The 10,486-nt window shown below is 38.2% G+C and overlaps 1 long non-coding RNA gene across 1 annotated transcript; it reads right to left on the bottom strand.

The window, feature by feature from the left end:
* Nucleotides 1-5,472: 5,472 nt before the first annotated feature.
* On the bottom strand, nt 5,473-8,655 carry LOC137994558 (uncharacterized). Its single transcript, XR_011122148.1, has 3 exons — nt 8,517-8,655; nt 6,678-6,817; nt 5,473-5,513 (listed from the first exon to the last, which is right to left on the bottom strand). It is a non-coding gene; the product is annotated as an uncharacterized lncRNA (long non-coding RNA).
* Nucleotides 8,656-10,486: the final 1,831 nt, after the last annotated feature.

Here is a 10,486-nt window from a genome sequence, read left to right as displayed (position 1 = left end):
GAAACAACTTCAAATTCAAGTTCAGGAGGTGAGTAAATGAATGTGTAAGAAAAAGGATAAAACTAGACAATCTGACACTAAAATCAGTTTGATGACTATGGTGAAAATTAAGGAATGATGGTCTAAGTTACATGTTGAGCAATTGCCAATTAAAGAAGCCTGAAAAAAAAAAAAAACATTTCAGGCTCCCAGTTGGATTCCCACCCATGATCTCCAAGATGATAGATGATACAGCTATAGCTAACACTCCTCCAATATTGAGATTGAAGGAGCCATATCTGGCAAGAGCAGGGCAAACCAATGTGGAAATAAAAATCCTAACACAGGGAAAAACTATCACATTAGCCAAACTCTTAATTAAAAAAACTAGACTTGTTGAGTTTATGAGAATCAAACCCAAGCACACTGGTGGCAGACAAGAGTTTTACATGTACGTTCCTGCAAATTCTCTTGAAAGATGGGTTTGGTTTTCAATGAAAGCAACAACTTTTGTGCATTAAGTAATTGCCAGTTTCCTGTGATATCACAAGCGACTGCTACTAGCGACATAGTGTCAATGTGCATGGACTTTGATAATGATACGTAAGCCTGGTGGTAACTGTATCTCTTGATGAAACCACCCAGCAAAACTTGACAAAATGGTACATAATCTGACCATCACAGATTGGACAAAACGCACTGCAAGCATCATGAGTGACTTCAAAGTTCACCTGGATAACACGTGAAATGTGTGTACATCAATAGATGAATAGATTCACATCGATTGTTACGTTAATAATAATGTACAATGTAGGCTTATGTAATAATTGGCAGTGCTAATCACCCTTTACTTGCAGTATTAGGACTGAATTGCAAAAGGACGCAGCTCATGATAATTTGTGCTGAAAGTATACGAATGCGCCTCTGGCTGCCCCTGTACAGGCCATGTTTGATGTCAGAGCACAGCAACACAGGTAGATGTTAATTAGCTGTGAGTGGGAAACCAACACCTCTCATCATATCCTGTTTCATAAAACAAAATAATATAGAGTAAGGATACATGTAGATGGCCAAATGATGCCAGTCAGGTGACCCCAAGCTGGGTGGAGAGTCTAGTGCGCTCCACTTGGTGCTTGTGTCACTTTCGCACTTCCCGAGGCCCCCATAGCCGTGATTGCCAACCAATCCCAGGTCATGCTCCATACAATCTAACAGGTCATTGCACACAATTGCAGTAGTCAACTTTGTTGAATACAGGCTGAATACAGTTCAGCAGCTCTCTGTATTGGGACTTTTAGGATGTTACAGGAACCATAACCGGGTCGCTGTCTGAGATTTCATGGCTGGTGTCAGAGGATGGTCTGTGTTCAAGCTGGGGTCACTCAGATTTAGCTTCAGCTACACTGTCACCAAACCAAAACGCATGATAACATACCAAGGGCTTAAGATTTTCAAGTGATGGAGGTGCTGCTTTCTAGTATATTGTAGAGGAATTGTCTCTTTAATAACTAAAGATCTTCCTGACACAGAAACAACTTCAAATTCAAGTTGAGGAGGTGAGTAAGTGAATGTGTAAGAAAAAAGATAAAACTAGACAATCTGACACTAAAATCAGTTTGATGACTATGGTGAAAATAAAGGAATTATGGTCTAAGTTACATGTTGAGCAATTGCCAATTATTTAAGAAGCCTGAAAAAAAAATACCGTACTTGCCTCTCACCAAAATGGCGATTATAAAACGAAGACAATCGCACAAGTTTGAATTTCAAGTCTCCAAATAAAATAAGGTCAGCCTTGGACGAAAACACACACAATCGAACCTTTTTCGAAACAAAACGAATTTCTCACGCACACATAAGGTATTATAGCTTGGATAACAACGAGTGTTTCGTTGGTTGGATAACACAGCTGTCGCTTACACTGTAGTTAAATAACAGTATCTTTGTATCTTTACAGTACAGAAGTCTTCGGTTTTACATTATGTAAAGATAATAAAATTTGAGTCCTTATGGAAATCGCGCACTTTCTCATTTTGATTTATGATTTCTTGCTTTAAGAATCGATTCTTCACACCATGAGATCTAAAACTTGACAGTCTTCCGCTTATTTCACACATGCAGCAGATCATGATTGTTCTTTCCCACAGCAAGCCTCGTCTTTTCTGTCGCGGCAAATTGCACCTCGGTTTTACCGAGGGAAAAAAATTTGCATACCTCGGTGGCGCGCGACCACCACCTGCAGCAAAGACGAGGTATTGCCTCGTCCCAAGGGGTCAATACTTTCAGGCGGTACTGTACATAAAGTAACTTCTTTTTTTTCAGGATTTAGTTTAATTTAATTTCTTAATTTCCCTGTAAAACACATAATCACATGGTTGTTCGAAAGCCCATTAACTTAATCCAGGATTAGCGTGCACTTTTGTTTCATGTTTTCAACTTTTCTAAAGTTGATAGTTTCTTTTGCCTATTTTTCTCTTTCAAGGTTGACTTCTGCCAATGCAAAGTTTTGCTGAATATCAGCGTTGAACAACATTTGATAGTAGAGAAATACAACTCCAAGGTTAATTTTTAATCTGGGATTAGCGTTTATCGGCTTTTGAACAATCGGGCCCTGATCATTACAGATTTTCACAACAAAAGGTAGAGTGCATGTGTGTGTTGTTTTTGTTTTTGTGCATTCACAGGGTCTGGTTTTTAAATCAATGGAAGCGATGCTTTTTGCCAGCTTGCTGTGATATTTGAAGGGCGGCCTCATGTAAGATACAGTGGGCATAAACTTTGATAATCAGCCTGGTCTTAATTGCGTCGCTCATTGAAACCTCCCTCCCTGTAAAAGACATAATCACATAATAATATACTGGGCCTGGTTGTTCAAAAGCCGATTAACTTAATCCAGGATTAGCGTAAACTTTTGTTTCATGTTTTCAACTTTTAGTTGATAGTTTCTTTTGCTTATTTTTTTCTTTCAAGGTTGACTTCTGCCAATGCAAAGTTTTGCTGAATATCAGCGTTGAACAACATGTGAGAGTAGAGAAATATAACTCCAAGGTTAATTTTTAATCTGGGATTAGCATTAAATCTGATCATTACAGATTTTCACAACAATAGGTAGAGTGCATGGGTGTGTTGTTTTTGTTTTTGTGCATTTACAGGGTTTGGTTTTTAAATCAATGGAAGCGATGCTTTTTGCCAGCTTGCTGTGATATTTGAAGGGCGGCCTCATGTAAGATACAGTGGGCATAAACTTTGATAATCAGCCTGGTCTTAATTGCATTGCTCATTGAAACCTCCCTGCAACTCATGATAATTTGTGCTGAAAGCATGCAAATGCGCCTCTGGCTGACGCTGTACAGGCCATGTTTGATGTCTAAGCACAGCACCACAGGTAGATGTTATTTAGCTGTGAGTGGGAAAGCAACACCTCTCTTCATATCCTGTTTCATAAAACAAAATAATATAGAGTAAGGATAGATGGCCAAATGATGCCAGCCACGTGACCCCAAGCTGGGTGGGGAGTCTAGTGCGCTCCACTTGGTGCTTGTGTCACTTTCGCGCTTCCCGAGGCCCACATAGCCATGATCATCAACCAATCCCAGGTCATGCTCCATACAATCTAACAGGTCATTGCACACAATTGCAGTGGTCAACTTTGTTGAATACAGGCTGAATACAGTTCAGCAGCTCTCTGTATTGTGACTGTTAAGATGTTACAGGAACCATAACCGGGTCGCTGTCTGAGATTTCATGGCTGGTGTCAGAGGACGGTCTGTGTTCAAGCTGGGGTCACTCAGATTTAGCTTCAGTTACAATGCCACCAAACCAAAACGCCTGATAACATACCAAGGGCTTAAGATTCCCGAGTGATGGAGGTGTTGCTTTGTACTGTAGTACAGTGTAGAGGAATTGTCTCTTTAATAACTTAAGATCTTCCTGAAACAGAAACAACTTCAAATTCAAGTTGAGGAGGTGAGTAAGTGAATGTGTAAGAAAAAGGATAAACTAGACAATCTGATACTAAAATCAGTTTGATGGCTATGGTGAAAATTAAGGAATGATGGTCTAAGTTATATGTTGAGCAATTGCCAATTAAAACATTTCAGGCTCCCAGTTGGATTCCCACCCATGATCTCCAAGATGATAGATGATACAGCTATAGCTAACACTCCTCCAATATTGAGATTGAAGGAGCCGTATCTGGCAAGAGCAGGGCAAACCAATGTGGAAATAAAAATCCTAACACAGGAGAAACTATCACATTAGCCAAACTCTTAATTAAAAAAACTAGACTTGTCGAGTTTACGAGAATCAAACCCAAGGACACTGGTGGCAGGGAAGAGTTTTACATGTACGTTCCTGCAAATTCTCTTGAAAGATGGGTTTGGTTTTCAATGAAAGCAACAACTTTTGTGCATTAATTGCCAGTTTCCTGTGATATCACAAGTGACTGCTTCTAGCGACATAGTGTCAATGTGCATGGACTTTGATAATGATACGTAAGCCTGGTGGTAACTGCATCTCTTGATGAAACCACCCAGCATAACTTGACAAAACAGTACATAATCTGACCATCACAGATTGGAGAAAACACACTGCAAGCATCATGAATGACAGCAAAGTTCACCTGGATAACATGTGAAGTGTGTGTACATCAATAGATGAATAGATTCACATCGATTGTAGTTAATAATAATGTACAATGTAGGCTCAGTCGGTAGAGCGGCGGAGATCTAACCCGAAGATCGTGGGTTCAATTCCCACCCTGGTCAGAGTTTTTCTCTGTCCTTGTGTGGGCCCATTTCCATCAGTAGGGCTAACGCTCACATGGTTCATATGGGATAGAAATCAAGCACTTCACATTACACTCTATTCAGTTAACTCTGTTTAATACATTGTTAAGCTCTGTTTGATTGCAACTTAAGGTAATTCGTCGGTGTTAGCAACACGGTGGAAGAAGTGGCTCAAATCGTTTCAATACTTTCCAAGGCCAAGGGAGTGGTCAATAATGCACAAAAGAACTTCAATGCTTTGCTACCTTACACAGTAGGAATAGAGGTTCAGGAGTTGAATGAAAATGTTAACTGACCTAGGCCTGGGTGCTGCAGTTGTACTTATACTTATTAATTGCAAGTTATTATTAGATAAGATGTTATCCAGGCTGGAAAAGCCTGGTATAGTACCTACACTGTAAATGATCAAAGTTTATGGTGTCAACTGTGTAGAGTTCCTAGGCTACCAAGTGGACGGAGAGGGTCCGCAACCCTTCAGAGGAGAAGATTGCAGCCATGTTAATGAAGTGCCAAGCCCAAAGAATGAGGCAGAAATGTGCTCCTATTTACATGTAGGACTGCTGAACTACTATCATGGTACTTTCATACCCAACTTCTCCTCACTGCTACAGCCATTACACGAACTGCTCCAAAAGGGAGTGAAATGGGATTGAACAGCTAAGTGTGAACAGTGGGATTCACGCCCATGATCTCTGAGATACTACAGCTAATGCTCCTCCAATATTGAAATCGAAGGAGCTGTATCTCCTAAGAGTAGGACAAACCAAAGTGGAAATAAAAATCATAACATACCTGTAGGCTTGTTGACTTTATGGAAGTCAAACCCAAGCACATTGGTAGCAAATTCCAATGTTGCTGCCAGTTTTATTGAAAAATGGATTTAGTTTTCAAAGCAACAAAGTTTGTGCATTTCATCAGTTTGCTGTGGTATAATACTTGTAAGAGACTGCTAGTAGTGACACAGTGCCAAATGTGCATAGACTTTGATAATGATCAGCCAGCCTGCATGGTGATAACTGCTAGTGTCACTGAAACCAGTGTCAAACCACCCAGGAAAACTTGCCAATACTGTACATAGTACGATAACTACAGATTGGACAAAACACATGGCATGCTGCAGGCAACACAAATCACAGCAAAGTTTGCCTGGATAATTGTGTGTACATCAGTAACAGAATCAATATTGTTATGGACAAGAAATAATGTTGGAGTTAGTGAAGTAATTTTAACATAAATAATTAACGTATTACTAAGCATGTGAATTGCATATAATTTATAAAGGAATTGAAGAAACGACACTTGCAATTGCATTTGGAGTAATTGACACTTTTAACTAAATTTTGCCATGATGATCAAGCACATTGTGATCAAGCACTTAGTACAAGTGCACTACCACAAAAACAAATTAAAACTTGAGTAACCAAGTATTTAAAGTGAACATGTGAGGAAAGGAGCCATTTAAAAAACAAGGGAATCTGATGCTATTACATGTATTATCTTTATCTGTATGATTATGGATGAATTTAAAGAATGATCTTTGTTCTGTGCCACTTGCATGTAAAAAGACTGAAAACAAGATTATTTTAGCACTTTCTGATATTGTGACTGAGTCACTGCAAGTTAAGTAGAACTGACTTAGATCAACCCAGTTATATTTGCAAAGATTAGGAACTCAAAGTGTACATTAAAATTAATATTTGACGACATTAATTATTGTGGCAAATTGCTACTACATTTATAAATACAGTACTACTATCATTTTCTACACAACCATGAAATTGTAATGAGATTAAAAAATGGAAAATATCATAGGTGCTTTCAATTTGCAGTTAAAAAAGCAAAAACTATTGTTCAAAGTTGGCATAAATTGAAATTCCTATGATGCATAAAAGAAACAAACCTTACTCTTACCAGTGAGTTAATGCACATATACATAAGCAGTGGTACATTTGTATACAAGGCAAGGCAGTGAAACAATCAGATTGAGTTATGTCTTTACAGTGTAAGATACGCAGGGCAATCATATCTTCCAACCAAGTGTAAATCCATATCTGTTGAGAGAGGGTAAAAAATAATGCGAGTCTAAAGTGCTTCTACTATGACCAAAAAACAATTTTTATTTTCTTTGGATTTCAAAACCATGTTAACTAAACAGTAACTGATCCAAGTTTTAAGCCTTATTAATTAATTTCAAAAAGACAGCTGTTTATTTTGACTGGAATTTTCCTGTTTAATGGTCCGCCACTACTATCTTTAAAATCTTGAGAGACCTGGATCGAGGAGAAAATGACATCGAAGACTCAATAGTTTGAGAATGCAATGTGTGTGTACGCAACTGCGTTAAATGGGGACATTAAACGATTGACTCCTGGGGGATCCCCATTGAAGAGTAAAATCGCCTGGCATTAGACTGAGTAAAATAGTAAGTCTGTCTGCCCGGTTCAAAGGGTTAATATGCAGCACAGGCGTTTCAAGCTTTCAGACTTTTAAACTCATGTTTTGCATACATACATGTACGTGTAATAAGCTGTGTTCACAGGTCATGTTAGCTAAGCTAGCTAGTGAGTAAACAACATCACTTTTCCCTAGATCCAACCCTCTGAAATCCAATCGGTGAGTTTGGAACGTGAGTATAGTGGTGGACCCTGAAATCCAAAACTTACACTGAAAGTAAATAGCCTTTGGATAAGAATCAGCTTAAAATTTTGCAGTGAAATGTTGAGCAATCACACTTTCAAAATCTCAAGGAAAAAAAGAAGTGATTTTTTGACCATAGCAGCACTTTAAGAGTGAACAATAAGCACATTCTCGCCAACAGGTATGACATCCAATTGCCTAGTAAATACCTTAACTTAGTTATAAGTTAAACGATTTGAAATTAAAAGAAATGTCAAAAGCAGGAATGATACAGAATATATATCATAAATGCTCATATATTTGAAGTGTGGAAATTGAATACATGGGAGTTACAATTCACCACAATTAACCAGCAAGTTAAGCAATTCTGACAGAAGCCTGAAGAAATCCAGGCTTGAGTGGGTCACGGTTATCATGACAGTGAGATTACATCACACTGCTCTCCCAATTAGAATTATAAGTGCAGCACAATCACACGGGCTCGAGGTAAATGCTGCGATATTGATTTCTCCCCGTAAAAACCTTAAACTCGGGAGTCCTTTGCTTACCTCCGTACAAACTAAAGTCCCCTACTTCGCCCAAGTGTCTTCACCGAAAAAGAGACGTTTCTTTTGCAAGAATTTTGCACGATACTATAAAAGTATAATAGTTCAGAAGATGAGAGACAGTGCAGAGTTGCGTGACTTTTCCCCGAAAGGGTCTCAAACGTGGCTAAATAAATGATAGCAAACAAAACAATCATGTAAGACATCAGGGCAAACTTGAAAAGGATCCGCTTGACATATACAAAGAGCGAAGGACAAAACAAACAAAACAATTCTGTAATAACTTAAACAAACTCCCCACCCCAAAGGCAGTTTGGGAAGGAAAAGTATTGTTTCTTCGTGACGCGCCCTCTGATACAGCAGGTAGGATACGTATTTAAGAATTCGAAATATAAGTGCGGGTTGTCTCTTCAGAAGCTCCCAGTCTGGCATCATAAAGCTGGAATGGTGGGTAAAGGAAAGCCTTTGAAAGAAACCAAAGGTGAGAGATGATCTTACCGTAAATGGTACGCCAAACGTGGTTCGTAAAAAAAAAAATGAAGCGTTCCGGTGAGGTTATCTCTCTTACCGTTCTGAAGATATTCCAAGTCCTATTAGTGACATTTCTCTAAGTTTCCATTCAAAACAAATGAAGCCAGCTACGTTTTTCATTCATAGGACTGGACAGCTGAGCACTTATAAAAAAACCTCTTCAAAATACCGCCAACCTTCAGCTTACAATTCTGAACAAATTACCCACAATGCCTTTCAAGCCCACTAAAAATCTTAAAAACAAAACTTCCCATACTTTCAAAGATTAGGTCTGTATCGTCTGTAGACGACTTGTATTGGACTGTAATCCATACTAATTAGGCTATCAGGCGACTTGTATTTCCTATTTTTTTAGCCTTCCGAAGTTCGATCAAAAAATCGGCCATTTTTGAAAATTTTCCTTTGGTCCCCCCTTTGCTATTTTGCGAAAAATGGCCATTTTCGACACTTTTGCGAAAAATGTTATTTCTCTTCTAATAGGTCTTTTTTCATGCGGTTTTTTGCATAGCGCAAATCTAGGATAGTTTAGCTTTCAATCCATACTAATTAGGCTATCAGGCGACTTGTATTTCCTATTTTTTTAGCCTTCCGAAGTTCGATCAAAAAATCGGCCATTTTTGAAAATTTTCCTTTGGTCCCCCCTTTGCTATTTTGCGAAAAATGGCCATTTTCGACACTTTTGCGAAAAATGTTATTTCTCTTCTAATAGGTCTTTTTTCATGCGGTTTTTTGCATAGCGCAAATCTAGGATAGTTTAGCTTTCAATCCATACTAATTAGGCTATCAGGCGACTTGTATTTCCTATTTTTTTAGCCTTCCGAAGTTCGATCAAAAAATCGGCCATTTTTGAAAATTTTCCTTTGGTCCCCCCTTTGCTATTTTGCGAAAAATGGCCATTTTCGACACTTTTGCGAAAAATGTTATTTCTCTTCTAATAGGTCTTTTTTCATGCGGTTTTTTGCATAGCGCAAATCTAGGATAGTTTAGCTTTCAATCCATACTAATTAGGCTATCAGGCGACTTGTATTTCCTATTTTTTTAGCCTTCCGAAGTTCGATCAAAAAATCGGCCATTTTTGAAAATTTTCCTTTGGTCCCCCCTTTGCTATTTTGCGAAAATGGCCATTTTCGACACTTTTGCGAAAAATGTTATTTCTCTTCTAATAGGTCTTTTTTCATGCGGTTTTTTGCATAGCGCAAATCTAGGATAGTTTAGCTTTCAATCCATACTAATTAGGCTATCAGGCGACTTGTATTTCCTATTTTTTTAGCCTTCCGAAGTTCGATCAAAAAATCGGCCATTTTTGAAAATTTTCCTTTGGTCCCCCCTTTGCTATTTTGCGAAAAATGGCCATTTTCGACACTTTTGCGAAAAATGTTATTTCTCTTCTAATAGGTCTTTTTTCATGCGGTTTTTTGCATAGCGCAAATCTAGGATAGTTTAGCTTTCAATCCATACTAATTAGGCTATCAGGCGACTTGTATTTCCTATTTTTTTAGCCTTCCGAAGTTCGATCAAAAAATCGGCCATTTTTGAAAATTTTCCTTTGGTCCCCCCTTTGCTATTTTGCGAAAAATGGCCATTTTCGACACTTTTGCGAAAAATGTTATTTCTCTTCTAATAGGTCTTTTTTCATGCGGTTTTTTGCATAGCGCAAATCTAGGATAGTTTAGCTTTCAATCCATACTAATTAGGCTATCAGGCGACTTGTATTTCCTATTTTTTTAGCCTTCCGAAGTTCGATCAAAAAATCGGCCATTTTTGAAAATTTTCCTTTGGTCCCCCCTTTGCTATTTTGCGAAAAATGGCCATTTTCGACACTTTTGCGAAAAATGTTATTTCTCTTCTAATAGGTCTTTTTTCATGCGGTTTTTTGCATAGCGCAAATCTAGGATAGTTTAGCTTTCAATCCATACTAATTAGGCTATCAGGCGACTTGTATTTCCTATTTTTTTAGCCTTCCGAAGTTCGATCAAAAAATCGGCCATTTTTGAAAATTTTCCTTTG

This window comes from Montipora foliosa, chromosome 3 (genome assembly GCF_036669935.1).
Source record: "Montipora foliosa isolate CH-2021 chromosome 3, ASM3666993v2, whole genome shotgun sequence".
NCBI lineage: Eukaryota > Metazoa > Cnidaria > Anthozoa > Scleractinia > Acroporidae > Montipora > Montipora foliosa.
Note: the sequence above shows the minus strand (reverse complement) of the source record. Positions and strands in the feature narration are given on the sequence as shown.